Raw genomic sequence first — 19,815 nt, forward strand, 5'->3', positions numbered from 1 at the left:
GATAGCGGTTTGGTTTGGTCACAAAAGTCAAAATCGGTTTATGATTGGTTCCGGTTTAAACTGGTTTCTTGACTGCTTTACGATTGGTTTTTGACCGGTTTTCGGTTTCCATATAGAGATTTACAAACCGATTTTGAACATGGGGTTTCAGTCGGTTCCAAACAAGTTTATACATAATCGGATTCAGACCAGTTGAGTTTCGGTTTGATTTTTTGGTCGGTTTGGCTAACCGGTTTTTTTTGCCCACATCTACCACCGTGGGGCTTTAGGTAGCGGGTTTTTCCCTGAACAAGAGACAATGGGCTTAGGGTACCGAACATTGTCTGTGATCATGAATGTACGAATTTTCTTTTGTCATTGGATTACTCCGGATATTCAAGCTTTATTCGTTAATGGTTAATAAAATTACATATTTTACAAAAATTAAACAGAAATTGTATATTCTATTAATTTTTGTGGATATTTAGAATCACTTCCAAATGGACCAAATCTATAGTGGGTTCAAGACCACAAGTCCACAAGAGTAATAGAATATTTGAGTATTTTATGAATAGATTTTTTTTTCTTTTTGTTATATTCTATATCATAGAATCATAACTTATATTTTATTTTGTTTTAAATAGAACCTGGTTTTTAAAAGTTTATATTAGAATTTGCATATAAGAATTTAAAGTAAACTTTGTATTTATTTCTTAAAAAGTTTAATATTAATAAAAATTAGAGAAAACCAAAATACAGATTAAATGAAATTATGAAAAACAAAATAATCGTTTGGGAAAACCTCCATGACCACCTCATTAAAGCAGTGATAACATCCACACATGAATGTTACAAAGAATCATCATAAAAGATTTTGTTACTAGTACATGTCACTAAATTATCTCATAAATTTATTGCGAGTTTGCGACTGTAGTGGCGTTTACTTCTTATCTTCGGTTTTGTAAATCGTAATAATATATGAAGTTTACTATCTAAACAAAAGTACAGTCTGTCAACGACGAGTATATAACTGTCGATAACAGAAAAGTAATCTAAAGACCAGCTTTAGGATCAGCAGAACCAGCTGCTACAACTCCCACACCGTTTGCTGACATGGACATGTCTTTACCAACATGAAGCTCGTTCACTAGTTCATCTATTTTGCGAAACTGATACGGCCATCTTGAGTTATACAGAAACTGTCTCAAATCAAACCTGTTGTCTTCTGGTGAATAACTCTGCAACATTGGTTAACACAATAACACGTGCTCGATAAAGAAACATATGGTTAATGAAAAATAAGTTAAAAACTTAAAATACCTCAGCGTGATACGAGGGCGTTATTACTGTCATATCGTGTCGATTAATCGAATAATGTTTAAAAAAGTGTTTCACCTTTTCAGCCACCTCTGCAGGACTTAGTTTTGACCCCCATCCAAAACAAAGATTCTGTAAACAACATTTGCACCCGTGAATCGCAAACAGAAACAACAAAGATTTTGTAAATAACAAATATTTGTTAAGTGAAGCGTTCATGAACTGTTTGGCAGGAAGTTCGTTTATGTTCATGTATTTAATAAACGATCAAACTTGAACAAATGTCTCATACGTGCATTTATGTTCTTTGGTTTACATTCAACTATGTTAGTTTACGTTTGTTTAGGCCCGTTCGTTTACGCTCGTTAGTATACTCATTTAATTTTTAAGCCCGTTACAAATTAGTCTAGTTTTAATAACTTAAAAAAAATGTTTAAAAAAAATTACTTCTAAAAAAAATAATAAATAAAATAAAAAAATAAAAAATAACTTTTAGCCCAACATATTGTTGGTTACATTTACTTTTAAATGGTCTCAGCGTTGACATATTCGTTTGTTCACGTTCATGAACCAATCTTTTATATTGTTAACAAACGTTCATTAGTGAACACTTTCATTTCCTTAACAAACAAACCCAAACAAGAAATTTATTTATTTTTAACTTTAACCGTACAAATTATCAAACATGAACAGTTAAGCGAAAAACTGTTCATGTTTGATAATTTGTACGGTTAAAGTTAAAAAAAAACGAACACAAACATGGTATGCGCGTGTTCTTCAGTTAGTTTACATGCATAACTAAGACGAACCTTGAACATAGACACGGGGCCACATCGGAAGATCTTTCTCAACCTTCCATAAACTGAAAGTTCATCATATGTCATTCCCATGTCCACCTCATCCAGTTGAACGTAATCTGCCCGGATGGGCTCCAGCTCAGCAGTCGGGGGAGCGGCTTCAATCTCGGCTAAAGATGAGAAACCGAGATGTATAGCAGCCCATTTCAAAAACATTCTAATATCTTGTTTGTTAATACTTCCTATAGGATTAATATCCGCCGAGCTGCAGTCATACTATTAAACCAAAACAAAGTTTAACTTATTGTAACTTATTAACTTATTGAAAAATTATAAGGAGCTTTAATAAGGCTTAACCGTACCTTTGTTAGGTAACCACGCAACTCTTCATCGACATTCGTGCTACCGAGCACTAAATAAAAACCTGGTTTGTTATGAACCCATGGCAAAAACGATGCTAACATAAACGCCAAAACCATCCGTATTCGCGCTTGGATGTTTTGCAGCTCTAAATTTTCAATGTCTGATCCTCCGTCAACCTGTGGGGTTGGTATCTTTTCAGAACTCGCAACTCATAACAACCAAACATTTTTTAATTTTTTTTATATATTAGCACTATTTGAGACTAGTTTTATCATGTTTAAAAAAAAATTGATTACATACATAAATCACAAGTTTACACATGTTTAAAATTCATGTAATAACAAATTTACATATGTGTAAAAAAAACATAGATACGTGTAAAAAATAATTTTCATAATTGTAATCGTAAATATAGATCTAAAAAGTGATAAAACTACACTAAAATAATATTAACATACAATAAAATGATAAAAAAATTAGTTATTAAGAGTTCCTTAAGGTTCTTAAATAACTTTAGAGTTCTGTAATGAAACTCATCCTGTATGTGTGTGTGTGTGTATAAAATAATCTTGTTAAACAAATATAAGATCTCACAATTGAACATTTTGCGTTTTAACTTTTACCTTGTAGCGGGGCCATTTTCCGGTAAGTGTTTGAAAGAGAGATAAAAAGGCGGAAACGACCGTGTCTATAGAAACATCAAGATGCCATGATCCAATCTCATCTGCAAGCGTTTTTGCTCGTGCACGCGTGGCATCCGAACTTTTATTATATTAGTAAAAAAAACTTAACTTTGTATAACTTATCAAACTTTTCAAGAACTTACTTGTTTTCAGTTCCCATAAAAACCGTGTAGAAAATGCGTTTTGCAAATTCTTTGCTGTCGATGGGGAACTGCGCGTCGGTATAGTTTCCGATTCTTATAGCATCCGACTAAACTTGTTCATCTCCATTATTAATCTCTGAATAAGAATTACGACATCATAATTTCGGTGCCACAAAAATATTTTTATGTAAAAAAAAAAACCTTTTACGACAAGTTGACACATGCATCCGACAATACCAGCTACCGAAGAGCTATCGGCCCCACCCGAAAGCGGAAGTAAAAAACCCGAAGCACCACTTCTTCTTAAGTAATCCCAGAGCCAGCAGCCGGGCCCGAATGCTATTTCTTCCTCAGGAGTATGATAATTAATCTGTCATGTTAATGTAACACGGTTAAAAATTACAACAAATAATATTATTTACTGTAGAAAACTTACCTTTAATGGACTTGAAAGTGGCATTTGGAGGTTAAAAGGCTTACAAAGCTTGTAATCCACATTTACAGATGCAACATGTTTTTTACAACTTGCTTGTTCTTGAAAATTGCTTATTGATCCCCTTAAACTAGCAACCTTCCACATATAAAAATTTAGCAATATTTTTTTTATAAAAATCAAGGTTGCAAACTGGGGGAGTTGGGTGTACTCGGACATGGTAAATATACAGATTATTTTTTGGATATTATATATATGTAGAATATCATTAGTTTACTAATATTTATAACAAAATATGTGAATATCAATATAAATAAGAGAAATGCATTTTTAAATAATAAATTATTCTAAGAATGCTAATCATTAATTAAAAACAATTATATTTGTTCTCTAATAGTATAGAAATATGAATTATGTTTTATTTTTTAAGTCAAAGTCAGCTCAAATCCACCAGATAAATGTTATTCTGGCTGAGATTGACCATCTTTGATTGATTTTTAGTAACTAGGCGGAGTTAAAGAAACTCCCATCAGTGATATACCTTGTAGGCTTGTAGCGAGTACTCGGCCTTGTAAACCTACTTTTACAACATTGATAAAAATATGACATAAATGATAAAAGTATAAAACTTACTGCATCAAGATCTATGTGTGCGACAACCACTTCAACATCCTTTAACGAGAACTGTGAACCTTGCGCGACCACATCTCCATTAACAACAATACACGCACAACCATCTGCAAAAGACATTGTTAAAAATAAAGTTTAAATGAAAGGTATTCATATAAACGAGACTACTAACCGTAATAAAGACGGCCTCCATCACATCCTTGATGATTACTATACATATAGACTCCACCACGCGTATGCGTAGCGCCTATAAATGCACGCATACGAAGGTCTAGTTTTCTTAAATGGTGGTGACTTCCACTTGCATTCATAAGCACTTCAACACCGTTTAATGCAAGCTCGGTGTGAGGTGGAATTGGAGTAAATAGTTCTTCGCAAACTTCTGCTGCAACCGCCCTAATGAATAACAATTCACAAGAAACAACTATGTTCGTGAACGTTGGATAATGTGTTTGTTTACGTTCAATAATGTCCGTATATGTTCATTAATATTTGTTCATTAAAGGTTTTCGATACTTTTAAATGACTTTTCTAATCATATAGATTTAAGCAAAATTACTAACTATAGAACAAAAATATATGAGTATTATGTAAATATGAATAAACAGAATTACAAATTTTGTCCTTTAAATATATGCGATTTATGGATCAGGATCTTTAAAAAGTTTATTTGCGGGCGGTGTCCTTTATATGACAAAATACATTCGCTTTTTGTCCTTCACACTAACTGTCATCCAAAAACTCAGTTAAATCCAAACATGCCAAGACTTAACGGGGTTTCTGCTTAACATATTTTATTTAGTTTCTTTATCTAATAATATATTTAATTTGTTTTCTAATTATAAATACTTACATAGTATGCGTAAAAAGACTTAAATGCCCTCGCATGCCAAGACTTAACGGGGTTTTGGATACCAGTTAGTCAAAAGGACGAAAATCAAACAAACATGCCATGTAAAGGACTTCGTCTGAAAATATACTTTTTAAAGGACCTAATCCATAATTTTCATATGTTTAAAAAAATACCAATACAAACTTGGTAGCCGGACTGAACATTTGACCAAATCATATAAAACATTGTATGTGTTCATTTGCGTCCGTAAACTATTCACGAACAAGTTCATTTTCTTGTGAACTTACGTGTCAATAAACTGCATGAAACCATAGCCGAAAGGAACGGTTTTTTGTTGCAAAGCTTCAGAAATGTCAGTTGGAAGATGAAACTCTTCAAGTTGGTCACTTTGTTTCCATGTTGTAAACCACCTATGTTCTGTGTAATTTCCGTCATTCACGAGCCATATTTTCGCGCGTATCATTATTATCTTTCGGTCAAGACACAACACTTGACAGTTATACCGCTCGGATCCTTTGAGAACAGGCATACCAAAACTACATAATATGTCATCTGTCCAGTCACCAAGCAGTAGTTCCTTTAAGCACTCCCATCTGCAGGATATTTTAGCATTATGGGTAATTATAATTATAACCAACTAGTGTTATACCCGGCACTGGTAAAACCCAAACAATGTTAAACCCAAACGGTGTCAGTCCTGAGCGTTGAGGCGGTAAGTCGACGCAAATTCAGTTGGTTTCGGTTAAGTGCGTTATGATATCGGAACTAAAAACCAAAAATAAAATAAAATATATATAAAATTTGAGGTGGATCAATTGAGTGGCGTCAGTCGGAAACACTCGGGCGTCGGGAAGATCCAAGCATTGCCGATCCCGAAAGTTGAGGCGATGAGTCTACGCAAATTCGGATGATTTCCATCACATTTGTTACGGTACCGAAATTAAAAACAAAATGCAGTGTGTCTACACGAATTTGTTTGGTTTCCGTTATATTTGTCACGGTACCGGTACTAAAACAAGAACAAAATAAAAACAAAATTCAAAGACCAATACGGTGCTGTCAAGTGGCTCGATCAGCACTTAGCGGCACTAAAGTTTGTAATTGTATTATATATATTATATAAATAGAAAAAAGATGGAATACAATAATACATTAACGTACAATAGGTACGTGAATACCCTATATTCAAGAAATCGATCCATGAAATCACATCCCAACATCTCGGAATCATCGATGCATATCCAATTAATCATTGGTTCACCGAAAAAAAACCGTTTTGGATCGAATCGATCGATTTTTTACTTTTTTCACGAAAACCGTTTTTAAGCGTTTTAGGTTTTTGGCTGAGCGTTTTAGAATTTTTTTCCTCGTTTTTGTTTTTACCTTTGAGCGTCTCGCGTACCTATCGTAAATTAAGCAATTATTGTACAGTAACCCCTCACACAATATAAATAATACTTTGTATTTAAAGAATTTGTAATCTTTAATAATTCTTTTTATTTAAAGAATTTACGTTTCTACCCCTGAACTTTATTATAGTTATCATTTTAGTAAAACTCTTTTCTTCTTGTAACATATATTTTTTCTTTAATTTTATTATTAAAACATATATTTAACTCTTTTTTTTTCATTTAATTATTATAATTAAAGCTAACTTTTAACTCTAAAGATGTTTAAATAACCAGGTAGCTTGCTTATTTTTTACCGTCTTTTAGATTAAAACATGCATGGCGTATATTAATTAAGTGGACAATAAACAATCTTACGCCTGATTAACAGTATCAAGTTCCAGAAAATGATCTTCACACCCGTAGCCAGTGATCTCAAGCTCCGGGCCGAGCCGAATAACCGCGCCGGCTTGTTTAGCCTTAACTATTGATTCTTTAATGTTTTTCAAATTGCAGTCGAATTCCATTGCCCATTGGTTTAAGTTGCATGTGGCAACCTTTAGCAGCCTCATATTCGAGTTGGGTTTTTAATTATCTAATTGAACAAATGATCAAAGATGGTTTAGATGCATACATATATATATATATATATATATATATATATGGGGTTTGAATAAAAAATTAAAATCAACATGCACAAGTCTGAGTCGACAAGAAAGCATGCACAAACTTAACGAAGGATAATCATTGGAAGACATGGAAGGTGGGTAAAACGTGGCTTCAATACCACAAACTGAGAAGTTATACGTGTAAATTTAAAAAATGGTTCGGTTTGGTTAACAAAAGTCAAAACAGGCTTATGACCGGTTTTGGGTTCGGGTTGAAACCAGTTTTTTGAATAGGTTACGATTGGTTTTGGTTTGGGTTTTGGTCGGTTTCGAACAGGTTTTGGTGGAGAAAATTACAAAGTGGTTCCAAACCTACGGTTTCAATCGGTTACAAACCGGTTCACTGAAGAATCGGAAAAGTGTGTACCATGTATAGACAATAAGACATGAATTTACTGAAGAATCGGAGAACGGTTCGGCTATTCGGTGGCTGGGGGCGCCGCTGCAACTCCGAGGAGGTCGGAGTGTTGGGGATGTGGAGAGGTAGACCAGAGAATCGAAAGGTTGCGACTACCGGAGATCCAGAGAGGGAGAATCGGAGAAGGGTTTGATATTGGATTGGAATGATGTGCGTTGTGTTCAATTGTTTGGTATAAAAAGTTATGGTTAACTATTTAGGGTCTATAATATATTATATTGTTATGTATTTTTGTTTATAAAAAATATAGTCAAGCACTTAATAGGTAAACAGATATTTTACATGTTTAGACATGAAAATTAACATGTTAATTCATGTCTATATGTTTAGTACACGAAAGTTGTTAAGGTCATACCCAATACATGTTAAAGTCGTGTAGGTTTATGTCATGTTCGTGTATGATGTCTAAATTGCCATCCCTAATTAGAAGTATTTAAACAAAAGTATGTATTTGAATTTGTTAAAAATATTACAAATTAGGAAGGAATATCAAAATATACATTTAATAAAATATTGAAAAGAGAAAAAGAAAGATGATATATATATATAGAGAGAGAGAGAGAGCTCAGAGAGGAGTTCGCTACCTTCAATAACGAATCTAGTGATTTGTCAGAATCTATAGGAGTTAAGTATAGGGCTACAAAGAGATCTGACGTTGCGTTAGCATATTAACGATTTTTATTTTATTTTATGTGTGTAGTGATGATCAAGTCCATTGTCGCCCTCTTTTTAATCTTTTATTATTATTTTCAATCATACACCGACGACAAAGGTATGCCCCCCCCCCCCTCCCCACTATCGCCAAAAAAATCACACCCGTGGAGGGTGTTGGCGCCGAAAATTGCCCAAAAAACCCCCACTTATCGCCCCATGACGTATAGCCTTAGGGGCATGTATCATTTTTCAAAGCCACATAGTTTTATACAAAGCTTTCCGTATTTAAGGTTATCACACGTTTATGGAAAACTATGGAGAAAATGATCAATGAGTGAGTGTCACCTTAAACTTAAAATCTTCTGCTTTGCTAACCCAAATTTCCAAGCCATGGTGATGGCGTTGGTGTAGCCGAGCTACTCAAATGAACCCGAACACAAACCGAGACACCACTAATACCCTTAGGCCAAGTGAATGGTAATAATAACTAACATTAAGACATTAACAATGTTACGAAGAATTATGATAGATAAAATTTTTTGTTATTAGGCTAGTATAGAGTAATTAACAAATAGTTTTAACATGATTATTCCCTAAAACTAATATTTTATATACTAATTAATCCCCTTGTTCTCTCCAGCAAATTAGCATCTTTGTATGATATACAACCTCGCTCTCTTCTCCTCAAAATGCTTTCTTGTTGTTTGCTTCTGTGCATAAGAATCAGGGGTTTTCATGATTTTCGTATCCGCTTCAATTCTTCTTGTTAGTATCTATGTTGATTGAAGTTAGCATGATTATAATTTCCTTTTGAATGGTGAAACATTAATGTTTTGCTTGTTCTTTCACAATGTTGTTTCATAAAGGATGCACATTGTTCCTTATATTCAGCTCAACAAAAGCAAGCAACCACTATAATATTATTGTAATTGAGGTTGGTGATGCAACTATGTCTCATTAATATCTGAATTTCATGTTTGTGTCCGTGACATAAGAATATTAAATCATGTCAAATTTGTTTCAACTTCATTAAGTAACTTTTTACCGAATCATAAGTCCATGTGTCACGGTCCATTTCGCTTTACTGGGTCGGATCATGCCACCAGTTAGGAGAGCAACCCGTAGATTTAACAATCAACATGGATTTTATAAGGGTTTGGTCCATTTCAATCTTATAGCAGTTACGAGTTATATCAAAGTAATCAAGTAAAGCAGATAGTAGCCAAATAAGTCTCCATATCTGGATTTCCCAAACCAAATATTCGAACAACAAATTAATCACAAACATGCACAACTCGTCACTGCAAGAACAAGTTCCTGATGTATCCAAGGTTTAGTGAATACATACTCTAGGAGTTACTAGAACTTTAGGTTCGATTACATAATCTATAATAAACTCGATAAAGTAAAAGTGATATGATGAACCCTCTCTGGCAAAATCCCTAACATAAGTTATATAGTTTGTAACACAAAGCGGATATTCGAGAAGTTGTTGCCTTAGAATCAGGCGAGTCTTATGAACATATAAAATTGTGAGAGATTTGTAACTGTTGAAATATATGGACATATTTCAGTTCAATAGCAAATAATATTGGAAAAAAATATTGCTGAGGTTTGTAGTTCTATTTTTATTGTTTAGTTGTTAATACCATTAATTCTAACACAATTGTGTTTGTTTTGTATGTTGTATTGGGCCGAGATCAGTTTGGGCTAAACATAAGTCGGTGATGGGTTGGATGTTGGTGCTGCTCTCGTGGACTGGGCTCAAGTTCTTCATGGATGTATTAAAGAGAAGAGATCAATCGACGTCTTTGAGATCTTGAGAAACAAGTTTTCATTCAGTATGGTTTATCATCTTATTCATCAGTGTCTCAATTGCCAGCGTATCAATCACTAGTAGATTTCGATCAGCCCGTGTTATGTCAAAGTCTTCAAGAATATTGTAAATCACAGCTATCATCAATCATTAACTATCGGGTTTATCTCTTATATCACAGCTATCATCAATCATTAACTATCGGGTTTTATCTCTTATAATCGCCCTTAGTTTTTTATCTTTATCTTATTTAGGGTTTATTCATGTTGATATTTCTTGTCTAATTCTGTTGTGGTTCTGATGGTATTCGTATATATGTTTGACCAGATCGTTGTTTTAAGTCTGAATTTGTTGTTTGTTTGATTCAGCTTGTGTGTATTCGAACTCTTGTATTGTTCTTGGGTTAAACAATTGTAATTTGGATTTAATAAGATATGATTCGATGTTTGTGACAGCAACTTACCTAAATCCTTAAACATTATTGTAATCTTCATTTTGATTTGCATGTAACTACGTTGCATTGCTTTGATCTCACCTTCACGATGGTGTCACCCCATTGATGTCACTATGGGTCTATGACATACATGTGGAACCACAAAGGGTAGAACTCGGGAATGGTATTACAAATTATGAAATTATCAATGTCACATATCCAAATAATTGCAGTAGCAACTAGCAAGGTACAATTATTACATAATTATAACTGTTTATTAGAGACATGTGTGTAAAAGGTCAAAACATAATATAATGAGAAAATGACCATAGTGTCACGTTTTACCAATTCAATTATCAAAATGTTTATTAAAATCTTAACTTTCATATTTTTTCCATCTAAAAAACCTTTCGGACCGCCCATTTTTAAGTCAATCACAAACCCCCAAGTGTTATTCTTCTGACAAACTTTGATCCAATCTTTAAACCATGAGGCTACCAGATTTTATTGATGACTACCATTTTTTTAAAATCCGGTCAACTACCAGATTTTCTTGATATTTGATTGACTACAAGATTTTCTTGAAAAGATCTGGTAGCTATCGATAAAATCTGGTAATCGATCATAGTTCAAAAAAATACAGTAGCTGCCAATAAAATACTGTAGTCGTTGGCAAAATCTGGTAGCCGAACGAATTTCAAAACAAAACTGATAGCCTCCTTGTTTAAAATTGGAACAAAAAATTTGTTAGAAGAATAAATAGGTTAAAAAAAAGGCGACCCAAAAGGTTTTTAAATGGACAAAATGTAGAAGTTAAGATTTTAACGGACATTTTAGTCCTTGGATTTGTAAAAATGGACATTATGGTCGTTTTCTCTAATATAATCATCATATTAGGATTTCAAAAAAGTCCCCATGAATGTTTTATCTGCATGTGAAAGCCAAAGGGGTTTCAAACAATAACACATCTAAATAACCAATAATGCATCCATTGTACACAATATATTAGGGAGATAAAAGACGTACATAAATTATACACGTCTTAAAAGTAGATGATGTCTTTGTAGACTTGGTCACGTCTTGTTGGAGTTATGGTACTACGTATGTAGTCAGTTTTGTGAGTGTATTATATATACTTTCAACACGAGTAAAAGTAATTATACAACTTAAGAATAGATGCATTATTTTTTCATAGATGCACATGTAACTTTAAAGTGGTGTGTCGTTGATCATAATTGTAGGTATGAAATTGTTCTCACATGACACTAAAAAATGTTTTCATGACTTTTCTCTAATAACAAATAATAAAGCGATAGCAAGGCCAGCTTTGAAGGAGGGGTGGGTGGTCGAAGCCCCCTGACCCGATCACCTCGGTAGGACCGAATTTTTTTTTTTTTAAATATATATTTATTTAAAAAAAATGTATTTTTTTATGTTTAAATCTAATCACTCAACTTATTCAAGCTCATTTGTACTAAAAAAATTGTTTGCGCAACTTAAATCATAAAAAATAAGCTCATTTAAACATATAATTGCTTAAGTCAAATAATTTTTTTTATTAAATGCCTAAATTTTTTTTTGTTTTCCAAAAAAAATTTAATGATTCTCAGAGAGAGAGACGACCCTGATTTACATTAAAAAAAAAAGAAAAAAGGATAGCCTTAAAAAAAGAGAAGTAAAAGAAGAAAACATGTTTTTAGTAAACACTAATAATATGAGTGGAGAATAAGAGTACGAGTATATTTATTTTCTAATAAAAAGGTAAGGAATTGTAACAATATATAATTCTACCACTACGTTGTCATGAATCACGATTGTGGCTAACATTTTCTCTCTTATTAATTTAGTAATAATGCTGATGTCTTTACTTTTTAGTGTTTGATCGAATCTCATAACTAAATGACTAAACCAAATAATACAAGATATGAAGAAAAATGATTTTAGGGTTTCATTCAATGCCCTCAAATGTCACGTGTAAATTAAAAAACTTTAGATTATAGACAAGATTTGAATAGATAACCATTGTTAATTTGACATGAAATATTCTAATTGCTATTGCCGGCAAAAAAAATAAATAAATAAATCATATCTTAATTTTCTACTTTTCAAAATTACTTTCTAATGAAGTAATTTAAATAAATTATCATAATCTATCGTTAAAAAGTATATTTAAGTAAAGTTAACTAAGACCATCTTCAATGTCCATTACGTCGATTGTTCTAGCTTCTCCCCTCTATGTTAGTTTTGTAAATATAACTCTCTTAACTTCTATCACATGGTGTCATTCCTCTCTTATGGACATGATTAATCGTAATGGGTTCTCCCATCCCTCTCAAGCGGGCAATCAATCCGCTCCACCTAGACGGGGTTTACATTTGAGAAGACTAAAGACCTATAGCTATACAAAATATTAATCAAAGACATTTATCCCAATGGTGTCTTTGTATGTTAAATGGTGTTCAATATCCTAAATGCTGAGGGTTTGAATCTTGTTTTAAATGTGGAATAAGAACTGAAAGTAGTTTAGATGCATGTGTGAGGTTTTGTTCTATAAAATGAAATGATTTAAAAAAATATATGAAGTATGTGGTTAATTGATATTTATAAATAGTTGTTCTAGATGACTTGGCTAAAGGTAGGAAACGCCTTGACGTGTACAACACATACTAAACATAAATACGACTAAAGAGTTTCACCTTTCAAACATATAAGGTGTGTGTTTGGAAATACAGAAACTTTGTTACTTTTTCCTGAAAAGATCTTTCGGTGAATGAAGTGGTGTAGTGTAGACTGTCAAGTCGTTGGGGGTATCTTTAACACGATGAAATATCAATAGGTAAAATATAAATGAGAAAATTTTAAATACAAAGGGTAATGCTTTGGTTGATTATTCGAAGAATAAGAATAAAAATAAATTTACATTTAAATAATCCAAAAGAAAGTATTCAAATTCTTATATAATTCTACCACTATCTTGTAAATATTCGTTGATGACATAAGAACAAATACCTTCTATATTTATAGTATAATAATCTAGTACTAACTATTAACAATTTCGGTCTTATGCCTCTTAGCGGGTAACTAGAGGTTTTCATTGGTTCGGGTTTTCATCAGTTGTCAACTGAATAAAAAAAAAAAAAACCGATTCGATGATCCGTTTAGGTCCTTGTTCGAAGTTTGTTATTTAGTGTAATTGGTTTCAAACCAAATAATGAATAAATCCTACGAAAACTCGAAATTACAAAATAAAAGTTCACTTTTACATATCCTACATTTATTTGTGCTTTCATATCTCGTAAGTAGGTGGGCAGTGGTGTTTATTGACTACTTTACAATCAACCAGATTTTAATGCTAACGTTACGTTGTTGACAATATAAGGTTATCCTTATCTTTAATTTTGACTATCATAAATGGTTTTCACGGGAACTAGTTTTTAACCCGGAGTACAGAAACAATTTTGGCAAAAATTTGTTAGAAACCAAACTGAAACCGAACCGTTTGTAGAAGGGTCAGGAGCCCACACGTTTAAATTGGTTAAAATGAAAACAAACCAGTGAAAAATGAAACCGGGTTGAAACAAAACTGAGCATTTTCCACTCAGAAACCGGTTTGGACAAAAGCTGGTTTTTACTATTGTTGACTCAAATCGAAACCTATTGGGAAGTTGAAACCGAAACCAGCCCAATTAAAAAAAAGAAAAGAAAACGGCTTATGCACCTTTCGTTAACGTTAAAAGTGTTATTGTTACATTACAAGGTATACATTAACCTTATCCTATATTATTAATCTTAAGATATTACTTAGCAATTTATGTCTTATAATCTAGATTACAGTCGAGTAATATTTATAAGATATATATCCACACTAGTTTAGAAACCTATGTATTACACATGTTAAATAAATGTTTCTAAAAATATTTATTGCAAATAACATATCAAGTATTTTTTGATATTTCAAAGACGTTTTAAAAAATTTGAAAAATACGACTTATGGTGCAATTATATCATTACCAAATTAGCAAAACTTATTATTTGAGGGTGTTTGAGATTAATTATTTTTACCTACTTACGACTTATAGCAAAAAGTTGTAAGTTTGTAAGTTATCAATTTACTCTTTCAAATAATAAGTAATCCCAAACATCTTTATTAACTTTTGGGAGATAAATATCTCATAGAATAGTAATGAACTTTCAAAATTGTTTCAATTAGGTCACTTATGCATATTTTTCTCAAATCGGGTCACTAAATCTACAAATCAAGTCTCATCGATTTTTTTGTGCTTCAAGAAAGAAATAAAGGATAAGATGTGGGGTTCAGAATTTGTAATATATGTAGTTATACTTAAAAAAAATAAAAAAACGTTAATTATATTAAAATTCAAAAATAAAAAATAAAATCCACGTCGTCACTCAACATTAACATAAAAAAAAGATAAAAATATTTTCTATGTGAAACAAAAAAAAAAACTAAAAAAACATGTTAAAACATTTAATTTAATAAAATATAAAAATTGAATAACTTAATTAGAACGTTTTATAAAATAAGTGACTTAATTGAAACACTTTTGAAATTTGGTTAGTATTATATGAAATTGCCTCTTAACTTTTTAATAAGTTATAAGTCAAATAGGCTAAAATAAGTAATTCCAAACACACTAAAAATAATTAGGTGGGTCAGTACACATTAATGATCCACAAATAACCATTCAAAATAGAATATCATTAGGAGAAGAAAATAACATAAATATTGTTTGGATGACGTGTAGTACTTTATACCAAACATAAATAAGCCTAAGAGAGGTTTCAAACATAATCATATTGATTTGAGTTTCACTAACAACCAAGTTTAAGGATTCAGTCTCATCGTTCAATTCAAATATTATTAGTAGCCGGCCCTTGTTTTGTCAGGTAATATATTTATCTTATATTCATATATATATATATATATATATTATATACACAACAACAATAAAACATGTTCTTCCTATGTTCTTTGTTATCCTTAAATGGCTTCTTTCCAATCCTTAAAAACCATCTTCATGTTGTTAACATTAACAGCCGCCATGGTGCTTACGTCAGCCTGTGATCATGGTCCAGTGGTCCCCACAACACCACTTGTCATATTTCTTCAAACTCTTCAACAAACAGCTCTTCAAACATTTGGTAAGTTCAAATTCGACCCGAAATTTTACGTTGACTTGTCGTTGAAGTATGATCTTCCAAACGTCGAAAGCGCGTTTAATGGTCTCCCGAGGACGAAAAATGGGTCGGTTTCGGTTTCAGATTTGAACGGGTTTTTGAACAAGTTTTTGAATGGTGCGAATGTTGACTTGGGGTATGTCGAACCCGTTGACTTTGTGGTTGACCCGGAGGGGTTTTTGCCGAATGTGGTCCACCCGGGTGTGAGAAGTTGGGCATTGGAAGTTCATTCTCTTTGGAAGAATTTGAGCCGCAAAGTGTCGGGTCGGGTTTTGGAAAACCCGGAGTTGCATACTTTGTTGCCTTTGAAATACCCGGTGATTATACCCGGGTCAAGGTTTCAAGAGGTTTATTATTGGGATTCTTATTGGGTTGTACATTATTATATCATATAATATTAAATTATGCTATGTTGTATTATATTATATTATTTTACGTTATGCAGAGGACTATTGACGAGTAAAATGTACGAGACAGCAAAAGGGATAGTTTTGAATTTGATCGACTTGATTGACACGTACGGGTACGTTTTAAATGGGGCCCGGGCATACCACACGAATAGAAGGTAAATACATTTTATTTTCTATATGTTCTTTAAAATAAGTACGGAAAAATAAACACATGTGGAATTATTTTCAGTCAACCTCCGTTGTTGAGTTCTATGGTGATTGAAGTATATAAACGAACTAACGACGTTGACTTGGTCAAGAAGGCACTCCCGGCCCTGATCAAAGAACACAAATTTTGGAATTCGGGTAACTTTTAATCGCTATAATATATATTATTTCGTTTCGTTACTTAGACTTATGTGTTATATATAGGAATACATAATGTGACAATTGAGGATTGTCATGGTGCAATACACAATTTAAGCCGCTACTATGCTATGTGGAATCAACCTAGGCCCGAATCATTCACAATCGTAAGATGTCACACCATAACTAGTTTAACTATCGCGCTTTTGATAAATATTTTTTAAACATATACATTTTTTTTTGTTTCATAGGATACCGAGACTGCTAGTAAACTTAAGAATGATTGTGATAGAGAGCATTTGTCTCGCGAGCTAGCTTCGACTGCAGAGACCGGTTGGGATTTTAGTACTAGATGGATGAAGTAAAGTTAACTTATTTTATAAACATTTACTTATATTTTTTTGTAAGAATTGATGATTTGTGTTTTAGGAATACTTCTGATCTCACGACGTTGTCTACAACGACGATTCTACCTGTCGATTTGAATGCATACATATTAAAGGTGTGTACCAGATAGTATGTGCGCGTATCATGTTTTATAAAATGTTAAATTTTTTTTAATGTTTTGACAGATGGAACTTGACATATCTTTTTTGGCAAATGTTGTTGGAGACAATAATCATGCTTTAGAGTTTGCTAAAGCTTCGGAATTAAGAAAGAAAGCCATGGACGTTGTTTTTTGGGACGAAAACAAGGGACAATGGTTCGATTACTGGCTCAAGGCTAGCTCTAACCACAAGGTAACTATGCATTGATGGTTCAGACCATGAGCCCGTGTGTTCGAGCCATACGTTTTAATGTATAATGGGCTGGGAATTTTTTTCAGGATGTTTACAAATGGGATGCTTCGCACCAGAATCAAGATATATTCGCCTTGAACTTCATCCCTTTGTGGCTTCAATCGTTCAACACAGGTTCGTTATGATCTCTTTTTATAGGGCTAGGGTGTAAATGAGTCAAGCATAAAAATAAGTTTGTTTAATAATACGAGCCTAAGATTCACTCTTCAAGTTGACTTGCTAGCTTAAATGAGCCTATTAATTTATATAACTTTTTATTTAACGTATTAAATATATATATAGAATAATTGTTATCATGCATTGAATTTTTTATAAAATATACTATGTGATAAATAAAATTTATAATTAAAGAAATATATAAAGTATAAATATAGTTGTGTATAAATTAATTAATAAGTAATAAACGAGCTGAGCTTGAGCCTAGTCAGGATGGGCTCGGGTTATTTCCCTTTCTCTTTTGCTAAAAGAATTAAGGTAACTTGATATGATACGTGTAGATAAAACTTTAGTAAACAAAGTTGCACAAAGCCTTGAAAGCTCGGGACTGGTACATGCGGCGGGCATAGCAACTTCTTTGAGAAATTCGAGCGAGCAATGGTAATCTACGTGATCAAAACTTATAATTTGTAGGTTTTAACGTTTAATAACAACGTTATTATGTCGAAAATAGGGATTTTCCAAATGGGTGGGCCCCTATACAACACATGATAGGTCTTGTTAAGTAAGGATCAAAGGAAGCAAGATCATTAGCTAAAGATATTGCTATAAGGTGGATTAGAACTAATTATGTTGCATATAAGAAATCAAAAGCAATGCATGAGAAATATGATGTAAGCAAGTGTGGAGAGTTTGGTGGAGGGGGTGAATATGTGCCACAAGTAAGTATACTTTCGCAATGTCTTATTATTTGTCATAAGTTAATGGGCTTTGCTACTTTAGGGCTGTTTTCAGTATGGGCTATGTGCCCAGGCCTAGGCTTATTATTATTATTATTAAACAATTCCAAGATTTTATATGATAAATACACCACAACCTACACCGTGCACTCTGCAAGAAATGAACCTCCAACTTTTGGGCTGTAAGACACACCATTTAACCACCAAGATGTCGCCTTAGGTACAGGGTGTTTTTAAAACTGGGACCGCTTTGGTCAACAATGTCAAGAACCGGGTAAGGTCGGGTCTGGTTTCTGAAAATTTTAGATTTTTGATGGGTGTGACCACTTTGGCTGTTTTTTTTATCAGTTTTTGGCCTGTTAGGATTTTGACTGGGTAGAGGTGGAACCGGGGTTCGGTTCCTGGCATGGGGTTCATGTTGTTCTGGATCTGGTTCGGGTATGCCAGGTTGTGTCAAGAACCGGGTTTTTTGTGCATCTCTACCCTTAGACCTTAGGGACACATTATTATTATTATTATTATTATTATTATTATTATTAAATGTTGTTATGTAATACAGACTGGTTTCGGGTGGTCTAATGGAGTTGTGCTGGCCTTCCTGAAGGAGTTTGGATGGGCTGAAGATCTCAGTCCATATTGCCAGTGATTATTTGAAGCTATTGGGCTTGATCCTGGGCCTAGGCCTGCTGGTGGCCTGGGATCATTCCTTAAATTTATCCGAAGGTTGTAATTTACTGAGCCCAGTGAAAAGCACTGGTCATTTATATTTATTTTATCCATTGTAACTTCTAGTTGGAATCATTTAGAAGAATGCATAGATGTGTTACCATTTATCTTTACATAACATAATACATACTACTTTTAATGGTTTGTTTATAAATTTTCGTCATATATCTTTTTTGTGTGTGTGCGTTCGCGTATTAGTGCAATTTTTATTGGTTTAATAATTCGAATTGTTTGCATATTTATCAAGTAGTTTGAATTTATAGATATTAGAAGTTAGAATCCTAATATGTTTAGGAAGTTATTTAATATAAGTAGATGGTTAGGGCCTATGTAATTAGTTTCAATAATTATAATAAAGAAAAATAGTACTCGATCTTGGTTGAAATCAAATTTCGTATTTGTGTTCTTGTGTTGATTTCGAACAAGAGGTAGTGAGTAATTGCTTAGTCGATGATATATGATTATATTACCAAAATAAATGATAGGCAAAGATCAATTTTTTTAATTAGATCTCACACATATATGATACATGTTTCTTATTGTAAGAACTCAAAACACATGTAATGTTTTATCATGAACTAACAAATTATGGAACTAAATTGTTACAAAATATCATATTTATAAATTGTTTATATTAAAGTTGGTAAATATGGCCACTAAAATGACATTTGATTTATTTATTTTTGTTGTAGTTTGATTGTGTGCATCATTACTTAAAACTCTTAGCATAATTATCAGAGTTGTAATTTTTGCTATAATTTAATGTAGTTTGTTGACACTGGACTGTTTGACTTGGCTCGTTGTAATGTGACCTACTTTTTGCCTCATTGACGAAAACATCCGGATCCGCCATTGCCTAGCCAC

At 32.8% G+C, this 19,815-nt stretch overlaps 2 pseudogenes; one reads left to right on the forward strand and one right to left on the reverse strand.

The window, feature by feature from the left end:
* Positions 1–975: 975 nt before the first annotated feature.
* Positions 976–7,170, reverse strand: LOC143633010 (glutamine-dependent NAD(+) synthetase-like; annotated as a pseudogene).
* An 8,388-nt stretch (positions 7,171–15,558) lies between these two features.
* On the forward strand, positions 15,559–19,057 carry LOC143632995 (putative trehalase; annotated as a pseudogene).
* Positions 19,058–19,815: the final 758 nt, after the last annotated feature.

Source organism: Bidens hawaiensis, unplaced genomic scaffold, assembly GCF_021521415.1.
Source record: "Bidens hawaiensis isolate Kalapana, Puna unplaced genomic scaffold, B.hawaiensis_p1.1 tig00006594_1, whole genome shotgun sequence".
Lineage (NCBI taxonomy): Eukaryota > Viridiplantae > Streptophyta > Magnoliopsida > Asterales > Asteraceae > Bidens > Bidens hawaiensis.